Here is a 26,457-nt window from a genome sequence, read left to right as displayed (position 1 = left end):
CGGAAAGGGGGCCATATTAATCCTACTATAAATACTCATATCACCACCTAGTGTGGAGGAGGACGACATGTTCCCGTCAGTTATTCGATTTTCTCTGTTGCATGTAAACTGGGACACGGACTGTAGACAGAAAGTCGAATTTTAGATAGGACGAGACCTTGTCTTTCACCCAGTGCCAGGTGGGATTGGCTCCAGGCTAAATGGTTATGGATGTATCTAAGAAAAAGAAAAAAAAAGCAGAAACAACTGAACCTGCAGGGTTTCTTCTCCACTTATCCATGCGGCTTCTTCCCTTCAAGGTACCCCACAAATTCAGTCGCTCCTGTTCCTGCTTGCTTTTTTAGATACACCGTGGCCTGAATGACTGACAATCTTGAGACACATAACGGATGGTTTCTAATGTTCAACTCGGTGTCAGAAAAACTGATCCTTCAGCAACACTATACCAACCTTTCAAACACCTTCCTGCAGTGATGAAGAAGAACGAGAGAGGAGAAACAATGAGGGGAAAAGATGATTTAAATGATGACGGTGAGAATAAATATGGAAGCTGGAGAGTGTAGCTGTGTGGGGCAAGAAATTGCACTCTAGGTGTGTTTTTGTTTTTTGAGATGTCTGACTTCTATAACTTTTCCCACCAAATAAAGTTGAAGCGCTTACCTTCCCTGCAGGAGTTGTCTGTATATTAAAAGCTGCGACTCCACAGCAGCGGGTTGAGCGCACACACTTCTCAGTCGCTGGGGAAACGTCGCACATTGCAATGAAAGTCAAAAACCAGACAACAGAGAACAAACTTATTGCAGAATCCTGGAACAAACAAACAGCAGCCTGTGTGTGCAAGCTGCTGTAAGCTTCATTAAAACTTAATAACTGGGTTTAATGCTGTCTCTCAACTGAGTTACTTCATAATGTAGGAGCCCAGTCATACACCAGACCTCTCCCTCCATCCTCCGAGTGCAACCACATCAGATTAAACAGGATGAAAACTGCCGCTGCCATCAGTCAAACTCAGCGGAGGTTAAAGCGAGGGCCCAGACACGTCGTGGCCTAGCATCTCACCCGGTGGGATGAGGGTTAAAAGGAAACTCGTTCTAAAATTATGTTTTTACCCCAGGCGTGCGGTTGGGTCAGGTTGCCTAGATTAGGGTGAACGTGTGGAGCTCATGTGTGTGATGGTGCTGGTAAGAAGGTGGGTGAAGAAGGGGTGGGGGGGGCAAAGGAGTGAGCAAGGCACCAGAAAGAAGTGATTACCTACCCCCAGGCCCTGTTGTTAAACGTCACCCCTCTGAGGAATGACTCTATGCTGAGACCCTGTAAACTCTGACATCATGCTGTTCTGGTGTTTGGGTTATGTTTGTTTTTTTTCTTTAAAATGAGGGGATATTTGTTCTCCTTACTCCATTTCCCTAGCTCGCAGTAGCCAGACCCAATTCTTCTCCGAATATGAGTCTGGTAACACGACATTTGGATTTCATTATGCGGCATGTTTCGGGGAAAAAAAAAAAAAAAAAAAAAACTCTGCACGAGCTCAGATGGCATGTATGACTACAACACTGTTACTCTTGTCCGTCGCCACATAAAGCCCCGACCAAACTATTTGATTGGCCTGGCACATATTCTCCAGAGCATAATCCCAATGGAGCAATTTTCCCACAGAAAGTTTATGTGCATGTGGAGGGGGGGGAGTGGGTCTACCATTTCACTCCACAGTTCAACAATTATATGCCTTAAAAAGAAAGACCAAACATAACTACACTTTGCAGATATTTACGCTTCAACTCTTAAAAACGGTGATTTAAAAAGTGGATAAAACCAACATTTGTGAATTATACAAATCAGTAATGAGAAACCTAAGAATTAGTGTAATCACATTCCTTCATTCTGAGAAAAACAAAAATGCAGTCGGCAGATGTCACATAAGGAAACATAAGGCGCATAACAAAGGAAAGTCTGTTTGTGTTTAACAAAAACAAAGCAAATCAGGTTGATTCTGGAGATTTTAGTGAGATATGTGGCTCTATATCATAGGTATTAAACAGGGAGTCCGCGACCCCTAGGGGGTCTGCGGAGGTACTGCAAGAGGATCGCAAAATCTTTGGTTGGTCAGACATTTTTTTAATTTTTTTTTTTTTAAATTTTCCCCCACAAATTTATTTATATTTTTTAAATACACAATAACATTAATGCAACATATTTTAGTAAGGGGATAAGGGATATCTTAGTATTAAAATGAGAATAATAGTGTATATTTATAAAGCCCAAGTTTAATGTAGAACTTATATAGCAGGTATGGGGTCCTTACTTAATCTCTCCATCAGTTTGGGGTCCTTGCCCTGAAAAATGTCGAATACCCCTGCTCTAAATTAAACAAATATCGCTCCTATTTTATTTTGTCTCGTGTCGCACGGCCGCACTGTCGCACTGCACCATCTCAGTTGTCTAAATCCTGCTCAACGCTCCACTTCAAAGATGGGATCAAACTGAATTCAAGGGTTTCAAGTGGTATATTCGTTTAATCCGGGCAGACGGGGTTGGATGAGAAGGTTGACCCGTGCTGTTCCCAAAAGCCCTGCAGCGACGTCTTAGGCACGTCTTCTCTGCGTGAAATAGGCTCTTTCCAACATTTACGCGGAAATTGCATTTAAAACCAGAAATGTCTCACTGTCATCACGAGCGATTATGGCCGATATTCAGTGGAGAACAGTTGGTCACAGTTGGTTTCGGTGGACAATCGAGGTTCTGGTTGTGTAGCTAACACGAGTGCATATTTCCCACGATCCCATGCATCGTGTTTGTTTCAGAGTGAAACAAGCAGAACATCAGAATATTATATACTTATAAATGCTGTCAGCGCACAATCTGTGTTCACCCACCACTCCAAGCCTGGTGAACATCTCGCTAGGAGGGAAACAGGGCTCAGTAAGTTCTCATGACATTTCTCACACCGAAAAGTGATAAAACTCGTCACACGTCTATGGACTTTAAAAGAGATTAGTGATCTATGAATGGATGAGGCTGCTCTGCTTGAATCTGAGACCAATCAGCCAATCAGAAGACTGTGGCGCCTCAACAAATGCTGCACACACGTGCACTCGTAGAAAACATGAAGTGATCGCAAGCTTTCACTTCCATCTCTTCTTTGACAATAGCTGATTATTACACTTATTATTGAAACTAGTGAGCCACAGGGAAGCAATGTTGAAAACTGTTGATAGAGTGGCAGCGTGTGGCCAGTAGCTCCATGATTTTTACCTTTTTTGGTTATTCTTATTGTGTTATTGGTTGTTTTTTTGTCTGACTTGTTCTTGTTTTTTTGTGCCTTCAACCAATCAAAATGTTTTTTGATTGTTTTTGTCTTTTAGCGCTGCTTTTATTGTGATTTTTTTATGAACTTTTTGTGTTTGTCGTCGGCTGTGGAGTTTGGTGGAGCGGCTGAACTTCACAAGGGGGGAAACCAGGCTGGAGTTCAAAGTGAAAGAGTGGAGAAGGAGGTTTAGGTCATTGTTGCTATCGGTGCCCATGGGAAACATGAGGTCTTTGGCAGCACGTGGATTTTGTGTGCATGTTGGGACCCAGAGGGAGTGTGTCGTGAGAAGTGCTTTGTGTTTTGAGGAGACCTGGGTTCATACGTCTGTGCCCGGCTTCAGGACTCTACGGGTGGATGGAGACACACTCCCGGGTGTTGGCGTTTACATCCTTCCCTCAGTGGTTAAGGAAACAGCATGCGACACGATCCACACCACTGCTGCTACGCAACTGACCAAACAACCGGATCACCTTGGACACTGTCTTGGCAACTACTTTTGTAAATTTGTTCATAATGCCAATTCTGCACATATTTTGGTTTTATTTTAACCTCATCTTATTTTATCTTTCTTTTTACTTTTTTGGGAATGTTTCTTTTATGTGCAACTAAGCTACTGTGAACAAGTAATTTCCCCTGTGGATCATTAAAATCTGTCCAAGTGTTATCTTCCAAGTGCAAACTCTCAGTTTGCCGAGTATGTGAACCATTCTGCCTCAACGTGTCGTGGTCTTGTGTTTTTACTACCTTCTTTGTGGGTGTTTCTTGCCCTGTGTTTTTCCTCTTTCATTGTTTGGTTGGTTTCTACTTGTGCTCAGTAGGCTTCTGCATCAACTCGATTTCGAGGCAACGCCATCAGCCCAGAGCACCACCAGTGTAGGCTCAGTGTGTAGGTTACGCCGTCTGTGTCTCGTCATCCCCTCTGCCAATGCGTGTGCCATTTTTCCGTTTGTCCTTTCTCAGGTCACCTGTTCTGTTCCTCCCGTACGAGCCCTGTGTTATATTTCCCCTGAGCTGTGGATTCACCCCTGGGTTTGTTCCCTTGTGTTCCTGGGTTCTTGTCTTTCTGTTTGATTTTGGATCTCTATTTTTTGCATTTTACCTGTTGCAGTGGAATTCGCTGTTTTTGTTTTTAATAAAATTATTTTGTATGATTTTGTTTCCTGCTATTGCCACACTTGCAAGAAAAATATCGCAACACAAAGAGATTAGTGAGATTAGTTCTGCTTGGTTTCCTTCTTGTGCGGCAACTTACTTTTTCAGTTCTAAAAGTCAAACTGCACACATTTTTCTACCCAGCCCACCCACCCCCTCGGTATCCAGCTGATGTATGACGCATACGACTTACACCTTCGCTGACACACACATATTACAACAGTAACCCGAGTGATTCTGCGTGACAGCTACAAGACACGTGGACACGGAAACACACACTCTGGCTGAGCCTCATCTCCACCCTGCTGCGAGAAGGTCAGCTCCACTGTTCAACACCTTGCCAGCGTCGGCATGGAAATCACATCCTCGGAGCGTATCAGATTTTAATGGTCCTTCAGCTGCTAAGTGTGTAATGGAGCGTCCTCACAGCGGTCGAATGTATGTCATACAAAAGTTAAACTTTAAAGGACAAACTGAGCAAGAGCTATGGAAAACACTGAAGAAGCCCAAACCATCTGCCTTCAGCGACTTCAGACCAGTTGCACTCCCTGTCATAAAGGTCCTGGGGAGGCTAGTGACCTCTTGTGGTCCCCATCCTGGACCCACGCTCGTTGTCCAGTTAAAGTCTGATTAAGTGTATACATGCTAGAGAAAGTCGGTTTCGCATTATCCGGATGTCTAAATCGGATAAGGAGGACTCTGATTTTAGCCGGAGTAATGTGTTTTCTCGTGCATCTTAATGTACTGGACTGGAGATTGGAGGGAGGTCTGAGGCAAACCAGCTACTCCTGAATGTGGACAAGACTGAGGAGCTGGTCACCGACTTCAGGAGAAAGAAGAGAGGAGCCCATCACCATCATCGAGGGCCTGGAGGTGGAAGTAGTGGACCACTATAAGTACCTGGGAGTCCACATTAACAGCAGGCTGGACTGGTGGGACAACAGTGATGCTGTGGACAAGAAGGGTCTGAGTAGACTCTACTTTCTGAGGAACCCTGAGGTCTTTTTATGTGGAGACTTTCTACCAGTCTGTACTTTGCTGTTTTGTTGGGATACCAGCAAAAAGGACATAAAATCAACAAATCAATTTGAAAGGCTGGTCACATTATTGCCTGTGAGTTGGAGATGTTTGTGTCAGTGAAGGACGGGAGGACACTGGACAAGCTGCTCTCCATCATGGACAATCCATCCCATCCACTACACCGGACTATAGAGGAAAGATGGAGCTTATTCTCCAACAGACTGATCCAGCTACAGCTACATAATTCATATCATATTCTTCAACAAGTCACCTTTCTGTTACAGATAACTCCATGTTATTCATTTAAACGCACACTATTGCACCTTATTATCATTCCTATAATCTTCCGTCTGTCTCTATTTTTTGCACATTTGTTCATATGCTAATTCTGTATTTATTTTTTTTATGCCTTCATTTCATTTTACTAGATTTTACTTGATTTTGTTTGCAATTTATTTGTATTTGATTTTAATCTTGTTTTGTCACCTGATCTTATGTGTGTTACCTGACCCCGGCCGAGACTTTCGAATGAAAATATCGACCCCCTGATATGAAAATGAGTTCTCTTGATTATTTCCTAATCAGGCCACAGTAATTGGAATAATATCTGACTGTGATTTTGAAGTGGCATAAAATCACCCTAGGAAATATGCAACGAGCCACTCAGAAAATCCCACAGCCTGACTTGCACATGTAAACAATTTTGATTGAGCGGCTCAGAAGCGCCGCTTGATTTTCAGTTCCGAGAAGAGAAACATACAATGCTGCTGCCCTCTCTCAGTAATTGGTCGAGTAAACTACGTGGACACACAATTATTCCGATAAAGCCTGGGGTCAGGGTCGGTCTTTGGCCTCAACATGGGGTCGCAGCATTAAAAAAAAAAAAAAAAGCTTTACAATTCATCCCTGCTGTAATTATTTGATGCTTCTGTAACCTGTTGCACTCCTCCACCTCTCCTGTTGCTCCTTCAGAAAACTCTACGAAATAGCTCCTTCTCAAGCCAATACATCCAGTAGCATATCTGGTTCCCTGCATCGTACCCCAGCTTCTGGCTTTGGACCAACATACACACTTAATGTGATCTGGAACGAGCACAAAGGGTCTTGAACCTAAACCTTTGTTTAGCTCTTAGTCTTTTTTCTTTAGGCTGCAGCTTTATTCTGTCAAAGTTCAGCTCTGTCCCACTGGAGCCAAGGCCCGGTCAATCTCCCAGTCTTTCTACTCAACTTAAACTGCAGTGGCAGTATGACAAGTTACTTTTGCAACAAAAATATTGTCACCACTGCAGCTCCCTGTACACTGGCAGTCAGCACATCTCAATCGAGCCATAGAAATACTGAAGCTTTTTCTTTTTTTTCATCATGTGCGCTGATGGCAGAGGTTGCCATGGGCCAACCTTTTAAAGTATGGTGGTGTTAAGCCCGGCGCATTATTTCCTAGTATCTTATATTTGACCTCGAACACCTGCAGCAGTTAGCAGCTGATAGCCGTCTCCGACTGGAAATCCTTTTAAAACCATTCCAACGCCCTCCCACGCGCTCCGTCGCTTTTCGCAGCAATCACTTATTTATTTATTTTCCTCCATTCTACCTCCCATTTTTTTCCTTCTTTCATGCTAAAAATTGATTTGATTTCGCGAGCTGCACATCGCTACGCCTTTACAATGTCTCCCTCGGGTCTGGCTGCAGTTACTTACCTTACATCTTGCATCTTTACATCGCTGCAAGCAAAAAAAAAATAAAAACGTTTTGATGGCAAAGAGATGTCAGCGTGGCAGTTGTTTAAATATAGCACGAAAATTAAGGTGGCTGCCTACAATGTGTTGTCGCACTGAGACTGTGTCTTGCTCAGTGGTAGCATGAGCTGATACCGTTTATTTAAAGAAATACTGTCAAAATGTTCTTTATCTTGATTTTCACGTGAACCAATTTAAAACCTGACAGTAGCAGCGTGATGGAACGGTGCAAAACATGGGTTCTGGTGGGGCTGCTTTGCAGGAACATTGTTTTTTAATTTTAGATTATTATGAACCTCGTTAGACCTCAAGTTTTGTTTGCAATGCATTTTTAATGGGTCCTCATATGTGGACACAGGAATTATTCATTGTGTAATACAATGAAGTCACCAATGTGCTTCAAATGTATAAAACTACTTCAATACCTGATGATTGCTGAGCAAAAACAGGGTTGCAAACAATGAAGTACCAACGTCCTCAAATGAGTATTTGCTAATTAGCGACATCATAGCTCGTTACTGTTGATAAAATTTGTTGTAAAAATAAGTTTTAACGAGTTTCCACCGTAAAATACGATGAGGTTTTGTCCCTTGATTGGCTGTAGGATGAATGAATGTATGTATTGACCCTTTGCTACCACTAGATTTCAGACAAAAAACGTCAACTTATGAGGACAACAGGTCTAAATGAAGCAGAATAAGAAGCTGCAACAAACCTAAAACTTAATGTCCCCATATGAGGACGCACGGTCTCAGGAGGTTAAATGCAAGTTTTGAAAACAGCTGTCAGCTCAATATGAAGAAAATGGAAAATATAAAGCATGAGCCAACCTCAACTTGTTGTTAATATAAATGAACATATGATGATGTGTGGAAGTTTCATCTTAATAATCTACTTTTTTTCTTTAGACTCACGCACCAACCCTTCTCTTTAGAGGAAGTAAGAAAGAGAGAAAATATTTCTTGAATAATTTACGTCTTCTAACACATCTTATTGTAACTACTTACCCCCACCCCCTGAGACCCACCAAGTCCCCAAGAAAACGTGAAGTGTTCAGAACAAATATTATATTTTATGACAAGAGCAAAAGTGGCTCAAACGTACATAACAATAACAATAAAATACAAAAACATAGCAATACACTATCAATAAGCAATAAGCTATCCACTGTCTAATTAGCTTTAATTATTGCTGTGCACTGAAGGACATATTTTTCTGATGCATGGTGGGACAGGGACAAAGTGACAGCAGTAACTACTTTTAATGTATTTCATGTACATTCATACTTATCACTGTCTTGTTTTTTGTCATCTTCCTCCTGTTTTTTTTTTCTTTTTGCATGAGAGGTAGGTTCGCTTCATTTTGCCTGGCAGCCCGAGGCAAGTAGAGGTCCCCATCAGGGAGACTCCCAATGTGTTGTCGTTGCAGTATCTAAAAGGGGTTCCATCATTGTCGTTGATAGGAACCGATATCAGCCGTCTATGGGGGCCTCCTTCCAGCTCGGGGCCCTGGGCAGTTGCCTAATTTGCCTGTCCGCTTGCAGCAGCCTTGTTCATCCAGCTCTGTTTAATTATTATTCTTCTGCAAAAACCCCCATTGCCGTCTGCAGCGGCTGCCATGCATCCTTCCTGCTGTCTGATGTGGGACCATGTGAGCGAGCGTCCCTGTGGCCGGGGACCGGGGGAAGTCAGATTGATTAAACAAGCTGCCGGCATAATGTGATCATGTATCAGTCAGCCCACACGTTTAGCTCCGTAATTCTTTCTCCATGGCAGCCCGTCTCCTCTCCGGCTTTGGCCTTTTGAAGTTGAGATCTCACAAATCCGCCCCCCCCCCTCTCTCCTCGCCAAGCTTTCCCCCATCCCCTCCACATCCTCTCTCCTCATCCATCCATCCACCCGGCTCCATCATCTTCATCCCGTGTTTCCATCTGTCCATCCCGGCCTCAAAGCAGCGCCCTTCGCCCTTAATAACTCCTCTCACCCTGTACGTCCTGACCTCCAGCGGTTCCCCCGGCCTTGATGGCTCCCCCCCCCCCGCCTCACCCCGTACGTCCGTCCCTCTCGCGCTGCCTCTTCCCATCATTAGGCGCTTTACCCGACTCCCTTCCCTTCCTCCGTCAGCCGGCTCTGTAGCCGAGTGCTGCTTTGCTAATGGCACTCAAAGGGAGCACGGCGATAATACTGTTGGCTTTAATTAAAGACATTAAAGGGGTGGAAAGACACGGAGCCCCCGGGATGATATGTTCTCTTCTCACACCTCCTGAAATACCTCTCCCTCGTCTCTTGTCTCTCCATCACATCCCCTTCTCTTTCATTTGCCGTTGCTCGTTTTGATTCCTCTCCTCTTTCTCCCCCTACACCTGCTCTCATTCCCTCCCTGTTCCTACAGATGCATATTTCTTTCTATAATCCCTCCACTCTGTTATATTTTATCTCACTTCCAAGACGTTTTTTTTTAATTTATTTTTTTCATCTCCTCTCCACCATGTTGCCCTCCTCTTCTTCCTCCTTGCACCCAGCAACTCCTGAATATCTTCATTAGTTCTGATGCCTGGAACTTGGTTTAGCGTTAATTAGTGTTCATTGGTGAGTTTGATTTGTATCGTGAGCCTCTGCGTTACAGAGATAACGTACAGAAGTTACTATAGCAACGGACTTAGTTTATGTGTGCATGTGGTGAAGCGTTACTTTACGTGTTCATATGCATATTTCCATGTGTGTGTGTGAAGCCAGTAATATATTAACAACAACTCGATGCTGGACTTAAAGCCTTAAAGCCACTACAGATGCTCCTGCACATGCTGATTTTGAAATAATTAACCCTCTGGAGTCCAGAGTATAATTGCCTGTTTTTGTCTACTTTTGGTTTTATTTTTATTTTCCATCTTAAAAACAGTTGACATTGTTGCCTTGTTTTGGTTTCATTCTTTTCAGCACAACCTCACATGTGTCATTTTACAATTATTATTTTTTTTTTCATTTTGACAAACTGTATTACCACATTAAACCTAAAACCAAACTAAAACCGTAAAATGAGAGTAGGTAAAAGTTAGATTTTTCACTGTGAAACCCACAAACATGTTTAATGAACCATTTTTAGAACTTAAAATGAAACTCTAAAGTGTAAATTTCAAAGGCTTATGAACAAATTTAGCAAACAGCAAAGCTATTTATAACTATTTCCATTAAAATGCAGGAAATGCATCACATTTACAACTGACAAAACTATTGGGTTTAACAATATGTAATAATATTTAAAGGTCCCAAATCTCTGGCTTCTTTCTCTTTGGCTGCAGTTACTTCATAGATTGAATATAACAACTTTTTCCTCTTCGTTAGCAACCACTGACACATCATTTCCTGATTTTTGTTTTGCTTTTCACCGTTCCCCCCTGTGCACCAGACGTGCATCAACATGACGGCAACATTCAGGAAAAAGTGTGATGTAGATTATTTCTAATAAGTCTGGCTTTACCTGGGCTAGCAACGCTGTTTAAAAACTGGTACATAGTTTGAAATTAGCACTTTCTATAAAAGTTGAAACGGAGATTAACATGGAAGAATATCTAAATGTAAATGTTCTTATTACGGGTTCTTATTGAGGTTAATATACTGTATGTAACTCATATCGATCAACTCTAAGCCACGTTCATGTGCTCAGTGTAGCTAATAGCAACGATGCTGTGGGTGTTCAAAAATCTGAGAATGACTTTCTTTTGAGTCAAAAGTTCCAATTGAAATAAATGTGTGTTTTCACATATAACGTTATAATGTGCGGTGAATTCACATATCAAGCTCTCCCACTGAAAATAGGTCGGCTGTACGTCGGGAAACAGCCTCACAGCTTGACGCACAGAAATTGTCAAAGCCCACTGTACTACCTGCTATTTAATTGCCTTATTACAGTAAATGTAAGAGAAGATGGAAGAAAGAGAGGAAGGGCAGGGGAGGGGAGGGAGGGGAGGGGAGAGCCGGGGGAGGGGGGGGGGGGGCACTCAGGTGACAAAGCTTGAAAGTCGCAGTGGGAAGCAAGTTTTTCTGAAAACAATTAGGGAACAACACAATGCAAATTGTTAAATAAATGTGTTAAACAGCCGCTGGTAAAGAGCCAAAGAGATTGTACGCGAATGCACAAGCAAACAAAGCACAAGTCCGAGCTGAACCCAGCTCTTCTTCTCACAGATCTGTCTGATTTTATTTCATTCGCTGCTTCGTTTGTTGTTATAGAGCAACAGTGAAGCCAGAAATAAGCGTACCTCTGTTTCTGTGTGTGTCTGTTCTTGTACAGTTCACTATGCGGGGACCAGTTTTTAGTTTCACTCCAGTGGAGTGAGGACATTTGTGCAGTGAGGACATTTTGTCCGGTCCTCAGTTGTTTACAGCTGTAGCTCAGGAGGAAGAGTGGTCGTCTAAAAACTAAAAAGGTTTCGAAAGGTTCGATTCTGCCCCATCCCTAGTCTAGTGTGTCCGTTGTGTACTTGTGTAAGACACTCAACCCACCAGAAACAACCCACTCATTTCCGTCAGTGTAACACAGGGCAGCTGTGATTTTCTGAGGTAGTTTATCACCAACAGGGTGTGACTGTGTGAGCAAATGAATAATTAATTCAATTGTAAGCACTTTGAGCATCTAATGGAAAAGCGCCATAAAAAACAATGCATTACTATTATTATTATTATTATTTTTTTTTTATTATTTCTGTTTGAGGATTAAGATTTAGGGTAAATCGCACAATTAGGTTACATTAATGTTAGTGTTAGGCTCTTAGTTGAGGTGGTTGGGGTGGAAGGCTAACGCATTATGTCAGTGAATGTCCTCACTAAGATAGCTGGGTAATCACATCTGTGTGTGTGTGTGTGTGTGTGTGTGTGTGTGTGTGTGTGTGTGTGTGTGTGTCCAGCGGGCTTGAAAGCAACCACTTTTGAGTTTCTGTGTTTGTGCGCGCTTGTATAAATAGTACATGTGGACATTCAGTCACAAACTTCCGCCGACTGTGTCACACACATTTACGCTCAGGAACACACAAACGCACACCCCGTCGCCAGGAGAGTTGTGCACTTCAAGGCGTTGATTAGTCTGGCTGGTGGTGCTTCCCTGCATCTCCATTTAGTCATTATTGAAGGCACATCTGCTCTCTACGAGCTGGCTCCTGTTTATATCCCCATCATCCACAATGCAAGACACACACACACACATATACAGGCCGACAACCAAACACACAAACGCACAGGGATGGACAAACACCTTGACAGACCAGGAAACGAGCACGTATGCACGTCGCCGCACGCAAACATCCCCTCGTGCCAGCTCATGTGCATGAAGACGTGTATGCAGATGCATGCACTTGCAAACACACACACATGCACTTGCAAACACACACATGCACACACACACCTCAAGGAGAATCACGGTGGGAGCGAGGCACTTTCCGATCATCTCACATCAGTTCAACGCCCCTCCATAAATAGAAAAACTGGCTCAGCACCGCGGGGAATGAAACAACATTTGGAGAACAGATTAAAGTGGGGGTTTCTGGGGTGGAGGTGTGTGCAGAAAGTGTGTGTTTGTGTGTGTGTGGTATTGTTTTGTAGAGCTGTATATCTCATTGTGTGTGCACATCAAGAGAGCTTCCTGGATCAAACAGTGATGAAACGTTGTGTGTGTGTGTGTGTGTGTGTGTGTGTGTGAGTGGCATGACTGGCCGTGTCAAACTACTTTTATCAGCGTTATCTGCAGAGTCTGCGCCTGTGTTTGTGTGTTTGTGTCTGTGTGTCTGTGTCTGTGTGTAGCAGTGAGGAAGACTGAGTCACCCTCTGGCTTGCCATCCTTATCCCTGGCACCCCCGTTCCCTGTTTAGCCCTACAGCAGCGGCGACGAGAAGTCCTCTCGATTCAATCAAACGGACGACATGAAGGGAAGAAGAAGAAGAAAAAAAAAAGAAAAAGAAGGAGCGGAAAACAATTAACTTTGACGGGGAGAAAGGAGCGACGGAGGAGAGCCGCGGAGTTTAGAAAGAATTGGAGACGGCGCCGAGGGAGTAAATAAGACATAAAGGTGGGGAGAGGGAAATAAAGAATGAGAGTGAAAGGAGATGGATTGAAAAAGATGGAAAAACAAGAGCAGGACTGATGTGACGATGCTCAGAGATATGATCAGAAGTTGATGTAATTCATTCTCACCCTTCGGTCATGGATCACTTCAATACAGGGGTGTTCAGCATTTTTCAGGCCAAGGACCCTAAACTGATGGAGAGATTAAGTAGTGACCCACTACCTACTATGTGTTCTATATTAAACTCTGCCTAGTGCTATTTATGAATATATACATTATTATTATGATTTTGCATTCAATATTAAGCTATTCAAATAATACACAGGTTCAAATATTCATTTTTTTTTATTTGAAACATGTGCAACAGTAGGTTCCTGTGTACAGGAGACTTAGATTGACAAGTCTCGTCCACTGTGACATCTCTTTTCTAAAATATGTTGGATTCATGTTAATGTGTGTTTTAAGACATTTAAATTTATGGGGGGAAATTTTTTTTAAAAAAATGTATAAAAAAATGTCTAATCAACCAAAGATTTTGCGAACCCCCCTCCTGCAGTACCTCTGCAGCCCCCTAGGGGTAGCAAACCCCCTGTTGAAGACCCCTGCTTTAATATACACCTATCAACCATAACATTACGTCAGGAGAAGTAAATAGCATTGACCATCTTGTGACAAATCAATGTTCTGCTGGAAAACAATTGGACCTGGCATTCATTATGTTGATGTTACTTAGACAGGCAGCCCCCACCACCTAGACCAGACCAGACCAGACACCCCCCAACCCATAGCAATGACACTTCTTTGATGGCAGCAGGATGCAACCTGACACACACATACAAAAAAAACAAAAACAAACATGAAGAACAGCACACGGTGTTGACCTGACTCACACAGTATTAGGGTGGTCATAATGTTATGGCTGATCTGTGTAGTTGTTAGATAAAAGGTGAAAAACAAACACCAATGTTCCCCGGAGATTAAAATGACCTCCTGCACGTCTGGAAATGACCAACAGAAGAACACATCCTTCCTTTTCAAGTACGTGTCCACGGACGTCTCCACACGCTGGACGCAGTCACCTGCTTTGTATTCTGTTTGCCAACGTAATTGCTTTTCTGCTTGGATTATCCAGTTTGTTCAAGTCAAACATGACAAAAAAAAAATAAAAAATCTTTTAGACATTCCGTCTATGTGGCTAAAATCAGCAGACACAGATGATTTCATCTTTTTTTATTAGTATTATTATTATTTTGCTCACACTGAAAGCCGACACAGGTTTCCAAATCGTTTTGACTGACAATCTCCACCGAAGTCTTATTTAAACAACAGAACAACCATCTTTGAACAGAATTTAAGAAAGACAAGCTAAGAACACAGACGGATAATTGATCTGCCTGTTTAAACAAAACTAATGTTTATTTTCGTCATCACACAACTGTGACAAGATCAGATTTTTGCTCCAACAAGCAAAATGAAAAGCTGGCCGTGGGTTTGTAATGTTAACGTTTGACAGCAGCCACGTGTGAAATCTTTATCTCATCTTTATCTGAACAAACAGCCAGTCCTCCTTTCAGACATGTGATAAATCCATCCAACCATCCAAGAGGAGAATCACGAGCAGTAAATGAATTCGCTTTGACAGACGATCAGGGTGAAATTATGTCTGCGAGTATTAGAAGCATCGTGTTCAGAATTAAACATTAAACACATTTTTTTTTTTTTGCTCTGTCATATGGAATCGAAAGCAGTGAATCATAGACTGTATAAAGATGGATGAACTGTTCCTCAAAAGTGAAGCCAAAGCGAGTAGAGCTCCCCCTGGTGTCTGGCTGCAGTATAGGTCATAAGCTCCGCCCCCTCCATGTTAGCGGATGTGACTTGGGCCAAACTTAAACACTAAAATACACATCAAATAATGTTTTTAAATAATAGTTTCTGTCATTTAGGTATCTAAAGTGTCAGTTGTTTGACTAATGAGTATTAATGAGTCCACAGAGAACCTGCTGACACAACTGTGTGTCCACATGCTACGTTAGCGAGGCTTCAGAGGAGGATTGTTGGCTGTCCTCTCTCCTCCGTGATGGGCATCTACACCAGATGGTGCCTCAGCGGAGCCTCCCAACATCATCAAGGACAATTCACACCCCCCCTGGTTCTCAGCTGTTTGAGCTGTTGCCCTCTAGGAGGCGCTACAGGTGTATTAGAGCACAGACTGAAAAACAGCCGTCGCCACAGTGAACTCTGACACGCAACAATAAACGTAATATTCTGTCTATTCAACAAACCTTGTGCAATACATGTTTACACTTTACCCCATAAAAAATACATATTTTGTCATTTTTGTATATGTTTTTGTATTAGTACTTTAAATTAAGGTTGTAAATCTTGTAAATAACACTATTTTGTATATGGGTCAAAAACATATAAGGATTTTAAAAGTGAAAAAAAATCTAAATCAGCTGCTATTAATAATAATAAAAGAACAACAGTACAACATCAAATCAATGTCTGAAAACCTACAGCTACTGAATTGATTAACATGTCCAGTCTCTCCAACAGAGGACATGTCCTGGGATACCTTTGTTATCCAGGGAGGACATATCGTTACCCAGGAAGGACAAAACAATTATTTTTCCTAACTGGGTCTACTGTGTAAAACATTAGTTTAATCTTCAACACATCAATGTCATATTTCACATGAAATAGGTCATTTTAAAAAATTATAAATGTGTTATTAGCGTTATCCAGAAAGACATCATGGTGATACATCACGTACCACTGAGCAAAAAGGTGTATCATTAATGCCTTTATTAAGATTTTTGACATTTTTAGCATAATTTTGTGCTTAGATCTTTAGCCCGGACGTTATCCAGGAAGGACAGTTTTGTACTTTTGAGCTAAATAGCTCCTTAAATTTTCATTTCTTACAGTAAATACTCATGTGAGCAAGTAAAGTGGGGAGAATTGAGTAACAAATTGTACTTTTTAAAATTTTTTATTTATTTTTACTATTATAAATATGCCTCGGACACCAGAATTGACATGTCTCGTCTTTGACCCATATATTTGCACTGAAATTCTCACTGTACACTGTATAATGACAAAAAGAGCATTCTTATCCATTCTGACTATTCTGTTCTGATAAGTTTTGTTTTATTTAGTTATTTGACGATATCGAAACAGGGTGTCACATAATGGCGACCACACGTTGCCATGCAACCGCTCCGTGACTCAGTCCTGTGGGACCTGTGAGAGTTGTGCAGTGTATAATGCAACATTTCCTTGTAACTGGTGGTATAAATAAAACAAAAACGCAAGTGAGTGTGTCACTTGCGGTTCATCGACATCGCGTCGCTTCACCATCGGACCGCGCTGCCCGTCCCCCCGGGAAAATAGCATCAGTTTGGCCAATGCAAGGAAGTTGTGGGATGCATCGTCCATATTTATATACAGTCTCTGGTTGGACTCATCAAAGGGGTTGAGGGGAGGATCATCCCGCAGATACTTTTTTATTTTTTTTTAGTTGTTCTTAAAGTGTTTTGTGTTTGTCTTTGTGAGGCTGCATCCTGCTGGCGATGGCTGCTGGTGTCATTTAGTCATAATGTTGTGGCTGGTCGGTGTTTGAAATCATTTGTTGTTTGATGACAGGTTTTTCCCTGACATCTCCTGCTGGACGGATTTTTTTTTTTATCACATTAGCTGAAGAAAGTGCCCGATATCTTTGGCGTACGATGGATCGAATTTCCAGGGTCCTCGGGTGATTAAGACCAAATCAGCACCTCCTTTAGTAACACTGACGCTATCCTGAGAGGGATTAAGAGAAGAAACATGCTGGGGGAGATAGCGACAGAGGAGGCGAACAAGCTGAAGGTGCTTAATTGAACATGAGAGGCGGCATGCAATATTCATAAGCAACGTGTTTTTCCCGAATGTAGCTGGTAGTTTAACAGCAGTTTATCTACACAGAAGAGAAGCAGTTATTCCTTTCACAGTCTTCTCAGTTGACGCCACTTGTCAGGCTGATTTAAGGCTTTTTATCCGCAACAAATTACCATCCAAGTGTGTCCAAGTCAATTTAAGAACAGGAATAATACGCTCCATGAATGCAGCGCGCCAGAACAACCCGTTTTAAAAAAACGCCGCTGCCAGAAAGCGTAATTGTTTCCCATCATCGTAACAAGCTGGTGACGGATTGAGTTCCTCAGGAGGAGCGATCGGAAATTACAAGCGCCGCATCTATACGTGAACAAAGACGCTCCGCCGCCGAATGCGGAGCTAGCGCGAACAATTTACATATTTCCACAGCACACGGGAGCAACAGGACCTCACATGCACATCAGAGCAAAGAAAGGTGAACACTTCTTCACTAATAACTTAACAGAAGGAAGCACGAGTTCAGTCGAAGCACAGTCTTCATTTTTTTTTTTCCCCCCCTCTCCTTTAAAAGTTACAGCCAACTTATAATACAAAGAGACTCTTTAGGCGGTGTTTCTGTGGCACCTCTGCCGCTGCTCTTTCATCTCTGCACACTCGGCTGCCTACTGACACAACCTGAGAGGCAGCGGCAAGTCTGAGGAGAGCGCTCACGGGGTTCAGCTGCCATTTGTTGTCTCATTAGGCTGCTTCTCGTGCTCCTCCGTCTCTCAACCGGTGCTTTATTTTGGCACAAATGGAAACAGACTCTGCCTATTATCATAACCCCGGATCCAACCGTGTACGGTGTGTGTGCACCGTGTTGATTTACGCTTCTTTTCACCCTTTATAAAACCTGTTATGAGCACACAGATTAGAAATTCGGCTCTTGCTGATCATTATCAATGATGGTGGGACTTTTTAGATTTGAGCATCGGTTGCATTTAAGGGCAGATGAGTTGACACAGCAGCTCCAGGTAAATCTCTCTGTGCAGAGTTTTACATCTTGTGCTTGTGGTGACATTTCTGGAGAATGACCTGAAGTGGTGGGTCGAGCATTTTCCACCTCGGCTTTCAATAACTTCCAAACGTATTCAAAACGCCACAGCAATAAAACGGCACGTTGCATCGTCATATAAGACATGAAACAACATTTAATTATCCCACTTATGGGAAATTATATATATAATTATATATACACCAAAAAAAAGACAATGAAAGACAAATTTGCAAGAATATACAAAATATACAAGAATATAACAGCAGTATATATAAGACAATTGCTGGATATTAAATAAGAATTTACGAAAGCAAGAAACTCCATTTAAGAAACACTTCAAAAAGTCTCCACCTCACTCCCTGCAGCCACATCAGAATCCAGCAGGAGCAAAAATATACATAAAAGATGTAAATATAATCGTTTTAGTCACCAGAACTTAAGAAACAATCTAGAGTTGTCCTGTCAGTCAAGGGTAGCACCGATTTCCTTTCTAATCCTAGTAAAATTCAGGCTGGTATCAGACTGATACCGAGTCGATACTTAGTGTAATTGCACCTTAATGTGTCCGGTAAATCTAAAACAAAAAGTTGTTCATTTAAAATCATAGCTTCACGAAGAATACAAGATATCAGAGTCATTTATTCATTTTATTTAAACTCTAAAGTTTACTACAGTGACGGTATAAACTGACTGACTACTTCTGGCAGCGAGGAAGAAGGAAATCTAATCCTGGACGTGTCCAAGAAACAGTTCGGTTCCCCCAGCATTCAGAGGAGGGATTAGAGTCTTGAAAAGAGAAAGAGGCTGACGGTGAGACAGACGCTCCTCACTGCTGTGGATTTTCTTTGGATCTGAGGGAACGTCAGCTGTGGGCAGACGTCATTTTGTTGTGTATCTACTCTCACCACCAGAGACAGAGGAAAGTTCCAAACTGTTGTTTTAAAAAGCTGCTTTAGAGAGTCACAAGGAAAGAAAATATTTAGGAGGAATAGAAACTGCACCGCAACAACTCAGCTTAAAATAGAGGATACATTACTTAAACTTTAATGCAAGTTAATATATCCAGCCTCAAAGAACTTATAGATATCTTAACTTGTGTTTTTAGGCTCAAACTAGTTGAACTGCATTGTATGAACAGAACAGTTTAGTCAGTAGCAGCATCATCATCTATGGGCATATGTAATTATTGTAAGACTGACAGTAAAGTAATTACATTTGGTTATTGTCTGTTTTTAATATGTTAACTGATGAAAAGGATGATGCACTTTAATTAAGAAGTAATTGTTCTTTTAAAACAGTTTGAATTGTGGTAGAAAAAAAAGTTTATTATGATACTCTACAAAAAAAACACTTCAATGCTGCAGCACAAAACCTGTCTGGTAGGAAGGTTTATATTGGAAGATAAAAAACAGGCATATGTTGCCTTGATTTAACATATTCCATCGTAGTTAGATCCTCCACCAACACCCTTAAGCAGCTGATTACACTGAACTTATTTCCAACATGAAGTCTAGGAAGATTCTCCATCATCTCCAAAAAATGTTTAAAAAAGGCAACTGGGCTATAACAATCAGGCATAACATTATGACCACCTTCCTAATATTGTGTAGGTAACGAATTTGGAGACGTTGTGCAGTCCTTCATGTTTTGTTTTGTTTCGTGATTGTTTTTTAGTTGTTCCTAAAGTGTTTTTGGGCATGCCTGTTGTCATCAAGGAGTTGCTGTGGGGTGGGGGGGTGTCTAGTCTGGTCTGGTGGGTGGTCCAGCTCTAAGTGACATCCACATGAACGAATGCCAGGTCCACAAGTTTCCCAGAAGAACATTGAATTGTCACAAGATGGTTGAAATGTTATTTACTTCTCCTGACAGTGGTCATAATGTTGTGGCACACCATATTTGTGCAGAAAACATGTGTGTGTGGAAAAGCAATTAATCTTTAACGCACGATTGAGGCAGAAAAGTTGACGTGTACAAAGAAAGAAAGTGCAAAAAAGGACAGAAGGAAACTCTCTTCTCGAAAAGCACTCCCTCAAGATTTCCCTCCTCCACGAAGCTGAGCAATAAAACGTCTGGGGCTGAATGTAACCACATCATAAACGGATGAAGTTTTACTTTCAGCGAACTGATAAAAACAGAGCCGTTCATAAAACTTTGCTTACTGATTTTGGAGAAACGTTATGAACTTTAATGGAAACATGAGCGTGCGGCTCATGTTCTGCTCTTTAACGCCGTCGACGGGATTAATGGCTCCACAAAATACAGCTGATCCGAAGATGTTTCTGTGAAGTCCCTCCCTGCCATTACCAGCTTTTACAGTGAGCATTGATCACGGAGGCCCTGGTGCTTCCTCTCTGCTTACTGTAACAATTTCAAAAGACGGCTAACGGCTTACAGTATCTGCACTCCGGCAACACCGCACTCTGCGGCCCATAATTACCAATCTTTCAAGTAAGCAGATCTTGCGCCGTGCTTCATAATCAGTTCTGCTCTGTAAAGATCTGCGATAATATAAACCTGTGGACGGCGGCGCGACGGGAGAAATTGCACAGGAGCCCGAGTATTGATTTCATTTATCTCCGCCGGTGCTGGGACTTGTAAACAGGTGACTGCTGATTCTGTTATGGAGTTGTAGCACGCTTTGCTGGTAATGCAGTGGAGGAGTAATGCAAGGAGACATATCAAGGTCATTCCCTCCCTCAGCAGATACGGCGGAGGTGCGTCTTCGCCGCCTTCGCCGTCCCAGCAGCCAGCTGTGCAGGACTGGCTCCATGGTTGGTGAGGCCAAGGTGTGAACGAGTGCCAAGTAGCAGTATGGATGTGAAACAGGCCGTGGCTGATGGAGAACATGTTGCAAGATGGAAAACATTCCCGAGAGAACAGCACGTTAAAGGCGTGTTTTAAACATTAATATATCAGCGTCAGACTAATTATAACCGCTTGGTATAGTTGTCATCAACCCATGGGACACGATGGAGACAAGTATCTGGTGTCTCGATTTAACATGGCTGCGCTGTTTTCATCATCAAATCATTTATCAACTATGCTTATATAACTGACCAGATATTTTAGAAAATATTTTAGAAAAAAATCCTATCTCAAATTCCTAATAGTTTGAAATGGGATTATGTTTTTTTGTCTGAGTAGCCGTCCCAAACCATAGACCAGGGGTGTCAAACATAAGGCCCGGGGGCCAAAACTGGCCCGCCAGAGGGTCCAATCTGGCCCGTGGGATGAATTTGCAAAAATTACACTGAAGAAATTAGCTGAAAATTTTTGACAAAATAAGAAATTTCACAGTTGTTCATCACATGTAGCTGTACTTTTTTTGCACCAAAGCAAAGGGAAACATTTGGAGTTGTCGTTATTTACCAGGTAATAAGCTATTGGGTAACAGGCCCCGCCCCCTTGAGGTCAAATCGGGCTGTATGTGGCCCCTGAACTAAAATGAGTTTGACGTCCCTGCCATAGACCAAACCAGGTGGCAACCTCCAGGTCTGAGCAATGAAGCCTATGTGACAAGCTGCAGTTCATCGAGTGGCCACTTGAGGCTCCAAAAGGGAGCAAATAGCCATAGAGCCCCATGTTAAAAAGCCTTAAAAACAGCATTAATGAACATGTTTACAGTCTGGTACAAAAAGTGATTTTTGGCTCAATAGTTTATTTCACTATTCATGACAACTGTAGAGGGGGAGAATTTTCTAACTCATGTTTATCTTTTATTAAGTTTTCTGCATAATTAAGGGCGTTCCTGCTTTGAGTGACCGGTGGTAGCCTGAGCTAACAGGTAGCGGAGAGATAGGTGGGTACACAGGGTCCATATTTCGGAAAAACTTTATTTATCCCCGAAGGCTAAGTAGGATTCTGGGTTCAATTCTGGCTTCATTTTCGAGGTTCAGAATTCACAATGCGTCACATTACGATGGGGTTTGTCCATAGTATGTACAGCCAATGGTTAAAAGGATGGTTTCTGTCATTTCAATTAATATAATGTTGATGCATGTTTCGTGTTAATTATTTGGCGCAATAAAAACTGGATGTGACATCATGACGGCTACGGGTTGCCATGCCAACTACTCTGTGAAGTGGTTCAAATGTACCGAGAGAGTGGAAAGTTGGAAAAATTTTATATAAAAATAAGTGTTAATTAAACGATTCTGGAGGAGGTGTAGTGGGATGTGGGGACGCATCGTCCATATTTATATACAGTCTATGCCCCAAACACAAAAAGAAGCTTGATTCACCGCGACATAAAAGCAGGAAACGCTCCAAATTCAGAAACTCAAACCAGCAAATGTTCTGCATATGTCTTTGTTGAATTGTGAACTTGTTGATCAATAACAAATTAATGAAGTTATTGTCCCACTTCTAGTTTTAGAATGAAAGCATTTTCCCCACATTTTTGCCTTTCGTAAATCTTCAGCACAACACAAAGTGAATACAAATGCTGTGATTAAGTTTGCTTGTCTTGTCCATTTAATTACACTAATCTCTCAAAGTTTATCAAACTGATTACTGTAAAAGATGCTTGCCAAAACAAAATTATGCTTGTTGAAATATTTATGTGCATTATGCTTAATGTTTATTCGGTTTATTTCCTCCATTGTCTTGTTGTTTGTCTTGCTGTTGTGATTCTCACTCCAGGTTTCCAGATTTGTCCTTTGAGTAACCCGTAACTCGTATGTTTTCCCTCTCTCCTTCCAGTAGTTCCTATTTATATGAATAAATTCCACGCTGCACGAGTTGAGAACAACATCAGTCTGCAGGCACAGGACAATGCGCAGTAATGTATAAATCAGTATCCATAATTAATGCTCCCTGAAGAAAGCAGTGCAGCAGTAGCCTGCACTTCATAATCCGTTCTACACCGTTGAGTCGAGAGTTAATAAAAAACCAGCGGATGCCGTCGTCACAGAGGAATAGCAAGGAAACGTATTGATTTCATCACCTGCTACAAACAGGCATTAGTTAAAAAAGTAATTTTAATGTTTTGGTTTCACAGGATCTCAATCAAGCGCCACGCTAATCAAATATTTTTTTTAATATTCATCTTGATCTTAGTCTGATGCAGTCTGGTGCAGCTGAGACAGATTTCATTTTCTCCACAAAGCAGATAGATAAATAAAATCTGTTTACAACCTGATGACTTGGTCAACTTAGACACTTTATGTCCCAGCAGCATCTGTAGTTAATAATCCGAGCTAGTGCCTTGGGTGGAATGAACATATGTGTGCGTTTTTAAATGGGAATGCAAATTAAGCACAGTACAAGTGTCACCAGAAACTGAGAATGCAGCATTCTCAGATTGGTATTGTTATACTCCATGTTGAGTCTAGGGGGAATTTAGGAACGAACACAGGACAATCAAACAAGTTGGGGCCTGGATGCAAAGCAAAAAACGGTAACTGAACGAGCAAGATGACGAAACTAGACCTGGCTACTAAATTTCTCCCAGGTCTAACTATCTTATCTATAAAAAAATAATAATCTAAAGTGGCACCAACCAATAATCTTAGTGTGTATTTCACTAGCAAGGACCACACCTTCAACAAGAGGAACGGATAAGCAATGTATCGATGGATGAGCATGATTACGATGATTCTTTAGGACTCTATGGAGAGAAAGGATAAAGGAAGAGACAAGGGTGGGTTGGGGGCTGGGGTGTGGAATACGAGAACGAAAGAGGAGCAGTTGAGCTGAAACTCTGCTATTTAGCATCACAAACAGAAGGTTAGCTACATGAGGAGACATACAGGGTTCCCTAATCTCACCTATAGTCTGCACCTTCCACCACAACCAACGTAAAGAGGCCCACACGTTTCAATAAGAAGGCAGGTAACTGAACTCAAAGTATGCAGCAGTCGTGCAACAACACTAAAGAGCAGCAGCTGGCTCCCTTTTCATTGGGGTCCATGCAGTGTTTACTTTGTTGACGAAGAATGACGTGAATGCAAACTAAATAAAAACTAAATAAAAGGTCAGATATGATGATGAAAATGTGACGAAATATAACAGACAATTTAGTCAACGAATAAAAACGAGACAAAAATGTTACATAGCAACGAATGGCAAAGAGATCCAATCAGAGCGAATCTTTTGATGGTAGGTTGATCTACGCAGAGGAGCAATTTTAAAAGGCAGCGGCAGATGCAAAAGAAGATATGAAAACAGAGAAATGCATCTGGTCACACTTTACATACGACACAAAGGACTCGGCTGTAGATTTAGTCGACTAAAACTTGACAAAGACTAAAAGATTTCAGGTGACTAAAACACGACTTAAACTAAAAGGTGTGCTATTCAAAAGACTAAGACTAAAAGATTTCAGGTGACTAAAATACGACTTAAACTAAACGGTGTGCTATTCAGAAGACTAAGACTAAATCAGAATTTGCTCTCTAAATTAACACCGGGTCCACGGTAGTGAACACCAGACTCCCCAGGTGGAAACCAACCAACTGCGGCATCAACACCTACAGAAACAGAAACTTTTCACCGCACTATGTACAAGTGAGACTGTGTCCGTGGCTCTAGTTGAGGTGTCCAAGAGGGAAGCTCAGTGGCCCGAGTTAAATGGGAAACAATACGTGCTTAAAGGGAACAAGGCAGCGATGTGAGCCTGTTACAGTCGGCCGGTTATAGCATCCACTAACTACATGCTCAGGTATTTCAGGCGTGTCACAAAGTAATGCTCCACACAGCAGTTGTCAATTTGAAAGTTGGCTTTAAAAAGATCCCAGCTCACTTCTTCACAGGAGGAGGCAGCGACGGCCACCTCGCATTCAGGCGTGGGTACGGAGGATTACACTTATCTACTCGTTAGCCTCAGTCAGAGAGCTTAAGAAGTATGGACCCCCCACCTACTATATGTGGTCTATATTAAATTCAGCCTTACTTTTTATAAATATACATTATTGCTCCTGTATCGCTGAATGAGTGAAGTGCTGACTGATGGACAACAACAATGTTAATGTGTATTTAAAGAAATTAAATAAAGGCATAGGGGAAATAAAAAAAAAAAATATATATATATATATATATATATATATATATATATATATATATATATATATATTATATATATATATATGTCTAATCAACCAAAGATTTTGCGACCTAACTGCAGTACCTCTGCGGCGCCCCTAGGGGTCACAGTGGGTCCCTGTTGACCCGTGACCTAAGTCATATTTGAACATTTTCAGAAAACAAGAAAAAAATATTTTTTTTTAACAAGCTCATTGGTATTTTTTATTGATTTTGTAACAGTCAAAGTCAAAAAATGACAATTATGCTATTAGGCTGATGTACTGCAGACGTTTGTGTTCAGGATTTATGGGCAATTTGTCATTATTGGAGTATTTTTTAAGCTAATACATCACAGAGTCTTTTTTGGACTGTAATAATACATACCTTTTTAACTTTTCCTGCTGCCTCTTTTCAAACTCAAAAGCCAAGTTACAACTAATGGTCATTTCTTGCTTCAACCCCGAGTTGAAAACAACTTATTAGAATTCCCTTACAACTCACATTTCTAAGTTAAGATAATTTTTTTATTTGTTCATACTTAGATATCCCACTTTGACGATGACAAATGGCAAGTTTTAAAGTTTACCTGCTCCTCAGACAGATTCAACTATAACATTTATTTTATTTAGGTTTTAATTACGGTGCCAATATTCTTGCTGACTTTATAACACTTGATGGTTTAAGCTTCTTTTGTCGAACCTTGTTTCAAAGGTATTGCCATTTTATAGTCTAATTAAAAAAGCGTCTCCATTTCCCAGTATTGATATCACATCACACTTCCTCCTCCTCCTCCATCGCTTATTTTTTCAACTTAAATGAACATTAACCACACAGAGAAAAGGAAGTCGAGACAATGGATTGTTTAAGTTCAGAAAACTAATTAAAATTAGTTCAATATTAAAAATAAAAATTGAGAAGACAAGAAAAGTATTCATAACTTAATGGGGCTGTAATGTTTTGCAGTGTGTTTGTCATGAAGGAGTTTCTGCGAGGCACCAAAACCCGTCACACACGCCTTCAGAAAATCCCTCATACGCGGCTCCCAAAGGGAACGACTTCTACGTTCCATCACATTAAGTTTCCTTTTCCCTTGCTGTAAATTTTCTGTCACTTTAAAATACATTTTCTGTTAACTGTCATTATTTTTTTGCTTCCTCCCTGATCCAGTAGTTTAAAACTTAGAGACTCAGGATTAATTCAAAACAACAGCACTTGCCATGTATAAATGTAACAGCCATTATAATCTCATATGT

At 41.4% G+C, this 26,457-nt stretch overlaps 1 long non-coding RNA gene across 1 annotated transcript in view; it reads right to left on the bottom strand.

Annotated features, from left to right (window-relative positions):
* Window positions 1-673: 673 nt before the first annotated feature.
* LOC125020254 overlaps window positions 674-26,457 on the bottom strand; it is a 38,062-nt gene continuing 12,278 nt past the window's right edge. Inside the window, exon 3 of the long non-coding RNA XR_007114183.1 lies at window positions 674-737. This is a non-coding gene — a long non-coding RNA (uncharacterized LOC125020254). The remainder of the gene's footprint in view (window positions 738-26,457) is intronic.

This window comes from Mugil cephalus, chromosome 14 (genome assembly GCF_022458985.1).
Source record: "Mugil cephalus isolate CIBA_MC_2020 chromosome 14, CIBA_Mcephalus_1.1, whole genome shotgun sequence".
Lineage (NCBI taxonomy): Eukaryota > Metazoa > Chordata > Actinopteri > Mugiliformes > Mugilidae > Mugil > Mugil cephalus.
Note: the sequence above shows the minus strand (reverse complement) of the source record. Positions and strands in the feature narration are given on the sequence as shown.